This window comes from Thamnophis elegans, chromosome 1 (assembly GCF_009769535.1).
Source record: "Thamnophis elegans isolate rThaEle1 chromosome 1, rThaEle1.pri, whole genome shotgun sequence".
NCBI classification, from domain to species: Eukaryota; Metazoa; Chordata; class Lepidosauria; order Squamata; family Colubridae; genus Thamnophis; species Thamnophis elegans.
The window spans coordinates 22,942,522-22,953,027 of record NC_045541.1 but is presented as its reverse complement, the minus strand read 5'-3'; positions in this window follow the sequence as shown (position 1 = coordinate 22,953,027).

Here is a 10,506-nt window from a genome sequence, read left to right as displayed (position 1 = left end):
ATATAAAAAGTGAGGAATAAAAAAATAGCGGCATTTAAGGTCACAGAGCTCATCTGTTCCATCAGTATTGGAGCTGAAGCTACCTCATGCAAAGCCTCCTGGGAGGAATTCCAACTACCATTCAGAATTTGGAGGTACAGGTCTCACCACTTCCACATGGAAGGGTTTTAGAGCTGAGGTGGCGCAGTGGTTAGAGTGCTGTACTGCAGCCACTTCAGCTGACTGTTATCTGCAGTTCGGCGGTTCAAATCTCACTGGCTCAGGGTTGACTCAGCCTTCCATCCTTCTGAAGTGGGTAAAATGAGGACCCAGACTGTGGGGGCGATATGCTGACTCTGTAAACCGCTTAGAGAGGGCTGAAAGCCCTATGAAGCAGTATATAAGTCTAACTGCTATTGCTATTTTAGCAGAGGTGAAGTCTTTAACAACCACCTATGAAGCAGCAGTTTCTTTCCAAGCAAGTTCAACTTCTAGCTAACCGAGAAGAGCATCCATGCAACTGTAAGGGGGAAAACCCCATGGACTTTTTAAAACTTCTGTTTAGCAACTCTTCCTAGGCTTTCCCAGCAAAACCCACCCAAGTCCTAAGTAAGGCTGATTCTGCTTACAGTAGTTTTCAGAGCCCAAAAAGGATGGGAATCATTATGGACCCTGTGTTCTGGCTCAGGGATCTCCAACCTTGGCAACTTTAAGCCTGGAGGAGTTCAACTCCCAGAATTCCCCAGCCACCTTTGGTTCTGTTGGAACCAAGCCTTGGAATAAAGGTTTTGTGGTTTTCCTTCTGACATTGTATAAGACACACACACACACACCATTTCTTCTTCTTCTTCCTTTTCTCAATTCTGCTTGGACAAGAAGGATGAGATTTTGGAGATGGTTGGTTTATGTGTTTTGGATCGCTGGTTTATGTGCCTGAGTAAGAGCATCTCAAGAGAAACTGAAGGGTGTAGATTAAAAAAAAAACTTCCCATTAAATTGGACCGATGCCTTTGAAAGAATTCTCTCTCTAACTCCTGTAGTGTTTCCTAAAACAGAAACAGGGCAGTAGTTAGGCAGAAATCAAAACCAATAAATGGATTCACCAAGGAAGAAAAAGGAAGTTGTCCTTCCAGCCCATTATTCCTGCCTAACTCCTTTGGAACCAATAGGAATTTAGAAAGACCAATAGCGTAATGCAAGGACCGAAATGTATATAGATCACATTATCTGAGTTCATAATGCTGAATGGCCCTTCTTTTAAGCAGGAGCCCTACAGGACGCTCTTACTCTTAATATTATCATTTGCAGACATCCCACACTTACCTTCATAGCATCTGAGAGCGGAGGTCAATTAGAAGAACAGTCTGGCCTCCAAATTAGCACGCAGAGTTTTTGCTGCCCGATGGATTCCAGAGAAATAACCAAACTGCAGCTGTGAAGCCTTACTCAGCACTTTGCAAACCAGAGACAGTCCACCCAGTTCTGTTTGGGCCTGCACTCCTATGGGGCGAAGAAGGCAGTGAGAGTTGCAGCCCAATCCATAACCCACCCGGTGAGAACCAGTAGTGGAGGGACTCTGGCCTATGGTTTCACTCCGCCAATATCAACATTGGCTTTTCATTCAGCAAAACTGGCAGCAGCACATGGGATCCAGTATGATCCCTAATGAAAGGTGCTTAGCTGGTGATATTTGCAGGTTTTGTCTATGGGGCTTGAATGGAAAAGGCATTAATAAGGCATACTTTGCACAACACACACACACATTTTAAAACAATTACCTAACGGGAGAAAAAATAAGGTGACCAGACCTTTTTGTGTACCTGTGCAGCCACACACAAACACATACACACATACCCCAATTCAAGCCCCGTTTGTCAGTCTGTCTTCACCCAACAGGGTATGTTTAGCTCACACAGCCAACAACTCAAGATATAATTCTATATGCTTGGATTTAATAGCTGCAGAAAACTGGGGAGAGGGGAAGGGGGTCAGGAAGAAAATCAATGGAGGTGCTGGGGGAGGAGGATACAAATCCCCATTCATTCTTTTTTCCTCCAGACTCTTGGATTCCCCATGAACCTTTGCCACAGGAGAGTCCTGGCAAGGTGCCCTTCTTTTGGTGGCCCCTTTCCCACTGGCAGACAGGCAGTGGTGGGTCTGGCTTGGGGGGGGGAGGGTTTGCAGCAGATCAGTGCTTGAGAAGCATCTTCCAAGGCTGCCTGGCTTTTGGCAGCCAGTTTTGTAATTGAGTGCCTTGTGTTTTTAGCAGCTGCACTTCTCCATCTGCTTTCCTTGGAGGATTGACTGGGCAGTGCAGGGCTGGGAGCCCAGCAGCAACCCCCTGTCTCTGAGTCTGTACAACAACAGGCTGTGCTGAAAACAGTCCAGCCTGTTGGGCTAAGTAAGAGGAGGAGAAGAAAAGGCTCCCTCCAAACCAGCCCGAGGCCCAGGGCACTTTCGCTTTCGAGGTGTGTGGAAGAGTGTGCAGTTGTCTGCTTCCCAGGTTCCTATGCCTTCCCCTATTGGTCTTCGGCCCCTGGGCTTTTTCTACCCACTTCCTCTAACCAAGCCTAATTCTGCTGCTTAGCTTTCTCAAGAGCAGGGAAGGTGGGCTGCAGCCCGCCTGCCACCTGTTGCGACATCCAAAAGCCACCAGGGTCCAATATGGGGAAGGGGGAGGCTTTTTATCTCAAAGCCAAACTGGGACCTCCACGGAATCAGCCTACCCAAGTCAGAGTAGAGTTTTTTTCCCCCACCCCTCAAAAAAAAACCGTAGTGAGAACAGTTTACAAGAGGGGGGAGGCAAAACGGGGTAGGCAGTTGCGAGCTGGGCAGATCGGATCACCGAGAATCTCCAGGCCACCCCGCGGGGTGGCCTGCGGATGCCAAAACCAAATGATCGAGGGGTTTCGCAGGTTATGCCCACGAGGAAGAATGCCAGGCTGGCTGGGGGTTGCCAGATCTCCCTCGGCGTCCTGAATGGAAACTATAAATCCAGCCCAGCAGAAAAACCATCAGCCCCGCTGGCTTTAAGGGGACTGCATGGTGCCCTTCTAAAGAGCTGGCACGTCTTTGCGCCTTCCCTTTCCTTTTGGATAAACGCGGCTGTTCCTCACGAACAGGCCTCCCTCCCTCCCCCCCCCCCCGCCTCGCCCTCCCCAATCCTTGGCTCTTTTGCAGCCCAAACGGCTCTTTAATATGAAGAGCAGGGAATGTGCCCAGAACCCTCGACCAAACCTGCTGCTTAATCCAATGAAGGCAATTTCCGAGCGTAATTGCGAACATGTTTTAATGCATATGCATGAAAAAGGCTCTCTTCTTCTTCTCCTTCTCCTCCTCCTTTTTTTTCCGAGGGACCGACTTTACGTGCTTATGTAATTGATTGAGGCGCTGACCCGCTATTCAAAATGTTATTTGAGAACCATCAGAATGCGTAAACTTGCAAATTGCCCAGCTTGTATCTGAATTAATACCTCATTCATCATCATTATGGGTTGATAAGTTAATTTAACCATTTCATTCTGCCTTAATGAGCTATAGTTAAATTAATGCCACATAATATATGAAAGTAACATTTAAATAGAAGCGCTGGGCCGAGACAAACAGAGGCTGCCGCTATTTGGGCTTGAAATAACGTGACATAAATCTTTTCTTCATTACAGGAGCCAGTCTGTTCTACCAGCAGTTATGAAGTCTTTATTCATTCGCTTGCTTTTTCTACAACCCTTTCCCTCCCCCACCACCCCTTCCCGGAGCCTCCCCCCCCGCCATCCCGGCTGCTTTGCCAAATAGCGTAGGTAAATTATAAGCGCTTGTAAATAATGCCCGAGGATGACTTTATTAAAATAAAACGGACGGGTAGGGGAGGCGGAGAGGAGGAATTATACAAGGAGGACAGACGGGAGAGAGGAAGGGGATGGCTGCTTCCAGAATGACAAAAGGAAGCCCTCACCCCTAAAGAGACACAGTGAGCTTTCCTCCAAGCACGTCGGAGTGGAAGTTAGCAAACCCAGGCACCTTCGGGCAAGATGAGGGTGAACACACAGTTCTCCTGGCCTCCTAGGAACACGAAACGCTCAGGTTCCACTTTGGAACTGTCCAGACAGAGACTCGTGGCCACCAGATCGATCCCCACAATTTATTTTCAAGACTATCGTGGTTCCCTGCCTTTGGAGGGCAGAAGAAATGTAGCAGAAGGGACCCCATCAAATAATAGGCTCAAGCATCTCCCCCCCCCCCCCCCAACACATTGGAAAATAGAAAAAGGTTACAGGGAACTACTTCCAATGTTTGGGTTTTAAAAAAAACACGGCAAAAGGACCAAAACATAATTCTGTCTCTCAAGGAAGTTCGGGACTCCTTAATAAAGTCGTGGGTTCTACTCTGTAAGAATCCTACAATCCAGACCTAAGATGAACCATAAGCAAGGCTGAGCACCAAAGAATTGAGGCCTTTGAACTATGGTGTTGGAGAAGACTCCTGGGAGTCACTTGGACTGCAAAGCGATCAAACCGGTCAGTCCTAGAGGAGACCAACCCTGAGTGCTCTTTAGAAGGCCAGATCCTGGAGATGAAACTCAGATACTTTGGCCACCTAATAAGAAGAAAGGACTCACTGGAGAAGAGCCTAATGCTGGGAACGACAAAAAAAAGAAGGGGAGGACAGAGAATGAGGTGACTGAATGGAACCACTGAAGCAATAGGCGTGAGTTTAAATGGACTCCAGAGGATGGTAGAGGAAAGGAAGGCCTGGAGGAACGTTATCCACCTGGTCGCGGTGGGTCAGACACGACTTCGCAACTAAAAACAATCCAGACCTAACCTGAAGTAAGATTGGATTCATCCAATCTAAAACGCTGGGATGAACATTGTGACTTCCATCTTTTCCAGAGAAGGGAAATCTGTGGCTTGTCAGATGTTCCCTCCTGTTCTCCTGTTGCCAGTTGCTTGAGAACCTCCTGTTCTCAAGCAACTGGCAGGAATAACTTGTAGTCCCAAATTTGCACTGATTATTTCTCTGAAGCAAGTCTCATTAACGTTAATGAGATAATTTCCTGAATAGACATGAAGGGTGGATGTGATCTTTGAATGGGTTCTTTGGAGAACTGAACCTACTTAGATCACAGAAGGCCCCCATCAATGAGAAATGTTAAGAAATTAAAATTAACCTTGTTTGTTATGGCCTCACACTTCAGGAATATCCCCCCCCCCATAGATAGATAGATAGATAGATAGATAGATAGATAGATAGATAGATAGATAGATAGATAGATAGATAGATAGATTTTAGGAGAGTTTTCAAAATTATTTTTATTTTAGTAAGTCCTTGGAAAAGCTTTATAGGAAACCATGCCTATCATTGTTTAATAATTTTAATGCTGAAATTTTACGCTGTTACTTTAGTAATGTGGATATGGTTCCTTTTCTTAGGGGAGAATTATTATATTTTATGATTGCACAAATAAGCCACTTTGTGATGCAACAAATTCTGAAGGCAAAATAGATGTAAAGAAAATAATCATATTTAAGTCAAGTATCTTCTACTTCTAATTTAGTTTCTATGTAGGCTTGCAAGTTCAGGTTCTTTAGACTTCAATCCTAGACTTAATCTAGACTTCCGTCCTTAACAGAAAATAAATTCTATTGGTAGAAAAAGAAATCTGCTTTAGGTTTTGACTACACTGTCAATAACTTTCAGGTGACTGTTCTTGATCCAGACATTACTTTTCCTCCTGGCCTTTCCTTCTCCTTTCAGAAAAGAAAGGATTTTAAAATATTTTTGATATGCCATTTAATGGCCATATGGGTACTCTTGGTTTTAGCATCATAGTGAAATGGATGCATTTGGAACATATACTTAGAAGGGGCCTTTTCATGTCCATTAATCAACATCCAGTTGAGGATGGATGATCTAGAGTTCTGATCCAGGTAATAACAGAAATGCTATTTTGAAGACCTGTGAAATGTGTCCTCTCCGAGAGACACAAAGATACTGGATTCCTGATGGAGACAATTCAGTTTCACACCCAATAAAAAAGGGTAGCTTAATCACAGAAGAAAGTTCAAATAAACAAGTAAGGGTTCTGCCATTCTTGTCTTTCAGCTCTTTTGCCCTCCCTTTTCCTCCTTCAAGGGCATGAGAATAAATACAGAGAAACGAGGGCTTCTGAATGGGTGCAGTAGAGCAGTGGTCTCCAACCTTGGCAACTTTAAGACTTGTGGACTTCAACTCCCAGAGTTCCTCAGCCAGCAAAGCTGGCTGAGGAACTCTAGGAGTTGAGGTCCACAAGTCTTAAAGTTGCCAAGGTTGGAGACCACTGCAGTAGAGAATCCCATTGTGACGCGACACTGTGTATAAGACCCACCAAGAACGGACTTTAGTTCTGTGTGTAAGCATGTATTGTAGTAGTTTGCAGGGCTGCTGTCCTCAAAATTGTCCTACTCTAATCAGTGCAGTTTGCGGGCTCTTCAAAACTCCCCTAAAGATCAGCTGCTGTTTGCAGAGGAGAAAAATAAAGTCCACCTTCAAAAAAGAAAATGTTGGTCACCATGCTGGATTCAGTTTTGGATACCCAGCCAGAGACAGAGCCTTGGGGGCCCAAGAAGAGTATTGTTTTATAAACTTCCTGGGACTTCTTCAGGACAAACTCCAGTGTTACAGCACAGCCATTGGATAGGGATAGCCATCTAAAACAAACTCACTGTCCTGTCCACCTTTAAGTGCAGCAGAAGGAAAAGATCCTAGAAGAGGAACTGTTTCCTTTAGCCAGCTTAGGTACGTCGCTTCTTCGTGTCTTCATCAATGGAGGCTTTAAAAACACCCTGCAGGTGAAAAACTAAGGATGTATCAAAAGGCCCGACATTCATAAGCCACAAGGGCAGGCAGCAAAAGCCTCGCCTCTTGCCAGCAGCTCTCTTCCCCGGTCAGATCCGACAACCTACACTACTTTTGGTTCTCCCATTCATAACTTGAAGCTGACATCTTTTTATTCCCCCCCTCAAAAATATACCAAAATAAACTTCAGGTTTTATTTTAGAATTGCCAATATGTGGGAGCAGAGAGGACATTTATTTGTAAATCGGACACATAACACGCAGAGTGGAAAAACAACAAAAAAAGCTCTGCTTTAAAGCCCAGTTCCACTTGTCCCTGGCCCACCCCCTCCATATCTGACTATTGTTTCCCATAACACATGCTGATATATTTATTGGGGGGGGGGGAGAGAGAGGGACTGTCCGTGCCGTGGAAGCCCCTGTCAAGCGCCTCAGTCGCTCCAGAGGTTCCCTCTGGATGATTGGTTCCACCTTAAATAACTTGGGCTTTTTGGTCCCAAATGCTCCCTGTAGTTCGGGTTTTTGTCCTCCCGCAGCAGCTGTCACCCTGCATTATTCGCAGTCAGCTAAATGAAACATTATTCTAAACATATGCATCGTAATCAGTTCGGTCACACTTACAAGAACACGCGTTAATAAGGCAATCAATCACCCTGGAACAAGCAAGTTCTTCTGTAACAGCTCATAAACAGTGTGTAATGAAGAATTGGAGGTTAGCATGACATGCGTTGATCAGATAATCAATGTCAAAGATGCGATGAGTGTCAGTAAATGTAGTTTTCATGTCGTTTCTATAAAATCTTCAATTTACAACAAGCAGTTCAATTACCCAGAAAATACAGTCAATTAAATAGGGGCGATTGGACAGTAGGGGGGGCTGGATCATCGATCTTTGCATTTCTATCTCGCCGGTGGACATTTAATTTGGTTTTTCTATTAGCGCCGAAATAAAGAAAATATAAAATATATTAAACAACCTACAGATTTATTTTCTTGTCAAAAACAATTCAGGGGTGATGACAGACAGTCTTCTTGCATTTTATGATGAATTATTTTTTCATTCTTCGCACCCTCGAGACAACAACAATCAGGGGGGGAAAATACGTGGTTATTTCGGACAGGGTTTGGGGGGCACTGTCTTTTCCTGTTTGCTTTCCCATCTATCTCAATGCTTTTGTTTTTAAGGGTTACAACCCCCGCGTTAGCAAAGAGCACAGGAAAGCAGGGTGATACATCACTAGTCCAAATGTGCTGCTATAATCGTATTTCTTTAATGGGGGTGTTTTGGGAGCAAAAAGGAGAAGGGAGGGAGGACAGGGAGAAATAGGCTGGAGGAGGGGGGGAGAGAGAGAGAAAGTGGGGCGTGTGTGACTTATCTAACAAAGAACCCTAGGGAACACTCCAGTATATACTTAACCAAACTGCAATTAAAGACAGTATCAGCTTGTATCATTTAGAGCTAATGCAATAATAATGGTAAATTACAGGCCAAAATGGTTTGTGATAGCAGCCTCTGTATTCCCAATAGCTTCTGTGTCGTTGTAATTAATGCCATGGTGAGCAGTTGGTAAAGGTGAATTTTGTGCAAGGGACATCGGCAAGGTTTTTTTTTTAATGTTTTTAATTGAACAGAAATAGACTGTTTGATACACCTCACTGACTTTTTACATGTTCTCACTGAAATATTGATTTTATGGGAAGGAAGGAAGGAAGGAAGGAAGGAAGGAAGGAAGGAAGGAAGGAAGGAAGGAAGGAAGGAGACTTGTATTTTGTCTTAAGGAAGTATCTTCAGCATGATTCTGTTAGAACCACTATCTCTGGTTTTATTTTTGTTAAACGGTACTCTTTGGAGATTAAGGAAACTGCACTTCTTTTTCCTAAAAGATCTGACTAATATGTACTTAAAACACCAGGAAAACATGAAAATATATGAACAGTGTGGTAAATTTAAGATCTGTTGAATGCTTTTCCTATAGAAAATGCACATAGTGTTTGTAAATACACATCTGTAGGGCCAGGCAATTATTTAAACCAATGTTTGACTCACTGCATGTCTGCTATAAACATGAGTAATGTGCTGCATTTGCAGTAAAAACCCAATTAGTATGAATTAATCCATCTGATACGTGTATGAAAAAGTAGCAAAAGTGCTTATTTTAAGAAGCTGTCATAAGGCTGAATAACATTTTAAAATATATTTGTATTAAAACAGCAAACAAACCAAATATCAGGAAGACTTCCTCCCCTCCCCAAAATCTTAAATAAATCAGGTGGCTTTTGATTTAAATAACATTTATTTTACATGACCAAACACAATAAATAACATAATATACAAAGCTTTGTTGTTATTGCACATTTGTAAAATATTTTACAGTGAATTCATACAGCCAGTGAATATCTGAAGCACAGGACTTATTCACAATTTTTTCGTTATAACTAGATCCATTGGACCTAACATAAAATTATTTTGTTTCTTTTTTAATCTTATTATTTATCAGCAAACCTATCAACCACTTCCAAGATATATAGATTTAATTGATCTATTTCTATTTTGGAAAATGTAAACATTATTGCCAAAATTGTTCTCTCTATATCCAATAAGGGCCATCATTACCAAACTATTTAGAGAATTGGAAAAAAGTAAATGTTGATAAAAGAATGCCACATTTTGCAATTAGTTAGCATTAAATTATATATTAATTTAAAGTTAAATATAAAGTCAGTGGACAATAGCTGGTATTTTTCTTTTGATGCATAAGGAGTCTCATCCTTGTTTCATTAAAAAAAATATTTACTATTTGAGGATTAATTCACTGTTCTCTATATACCTCATGTTAATATAATCAACCCTTCTTTTCTTGTCACCTTCTGTTGTTTTTAATTCTTCCTCTCCTATCTTCATACCAGCATTCTCTTGCTATATTCGACTCCCCCCTCCCCACTAATAAAAATAATAAAAATAAAATACAGTTTTTGTTCACTGAACAAAACAGTACAGACTGGAAAATAATTTCCTGAATGTCCATTATCAAAATGTGGGGTTGGGAAAAGGAAAAAAAAAACAAGGAAAAAAAAACCCCAACAAGTCCAGTGTCTTAGAAACCGGCAAATTTCAGGACACTTATTTGAAATATATATATATAAATTAGGGGGAAATGAATGGGCTGCGCGCCTGTGCTCACATCTTACACATGGGGCCTAAATAAGCAATAGCTAGTTATGCGAGAGCTTCAACTCTTCAGGAAAAAAAATCTCATTATGTGAAGAGTAAAGTGACTCTGCCAGGAGCTTTATGGAAATATCCAAGTTTGATTTAATGAGGCTCTTTCACATTGGTGGAATATCAACTGAAAAGTCTATCCAGGGTGTCCAAGTTCCCAAAATGAAAATTGGCAATTGAGATGATCAGAACCATAGCTTTCGTGTGCAAAAAAATAAAAATAAAAAAATCACTTCCAAGGTAACCGATCTAACGTTAAATAACCTACCGCCTTTGCACCAGGAACAATGTTTTATGTACCGGGTCTCTTATCCGTCTCTTCTAATGACTTCCCTTAGCGGGTTGTTAGTACTTGACAGCAGGTCTCCGTGCGGGGAACTCCCCCCACCACTCTGCATTCAAAGGAGGGTCCATCAGAGAACATGATTGGCAATTTTCGTCATAATCTGCACATTATTAGCATCAAAATTGACA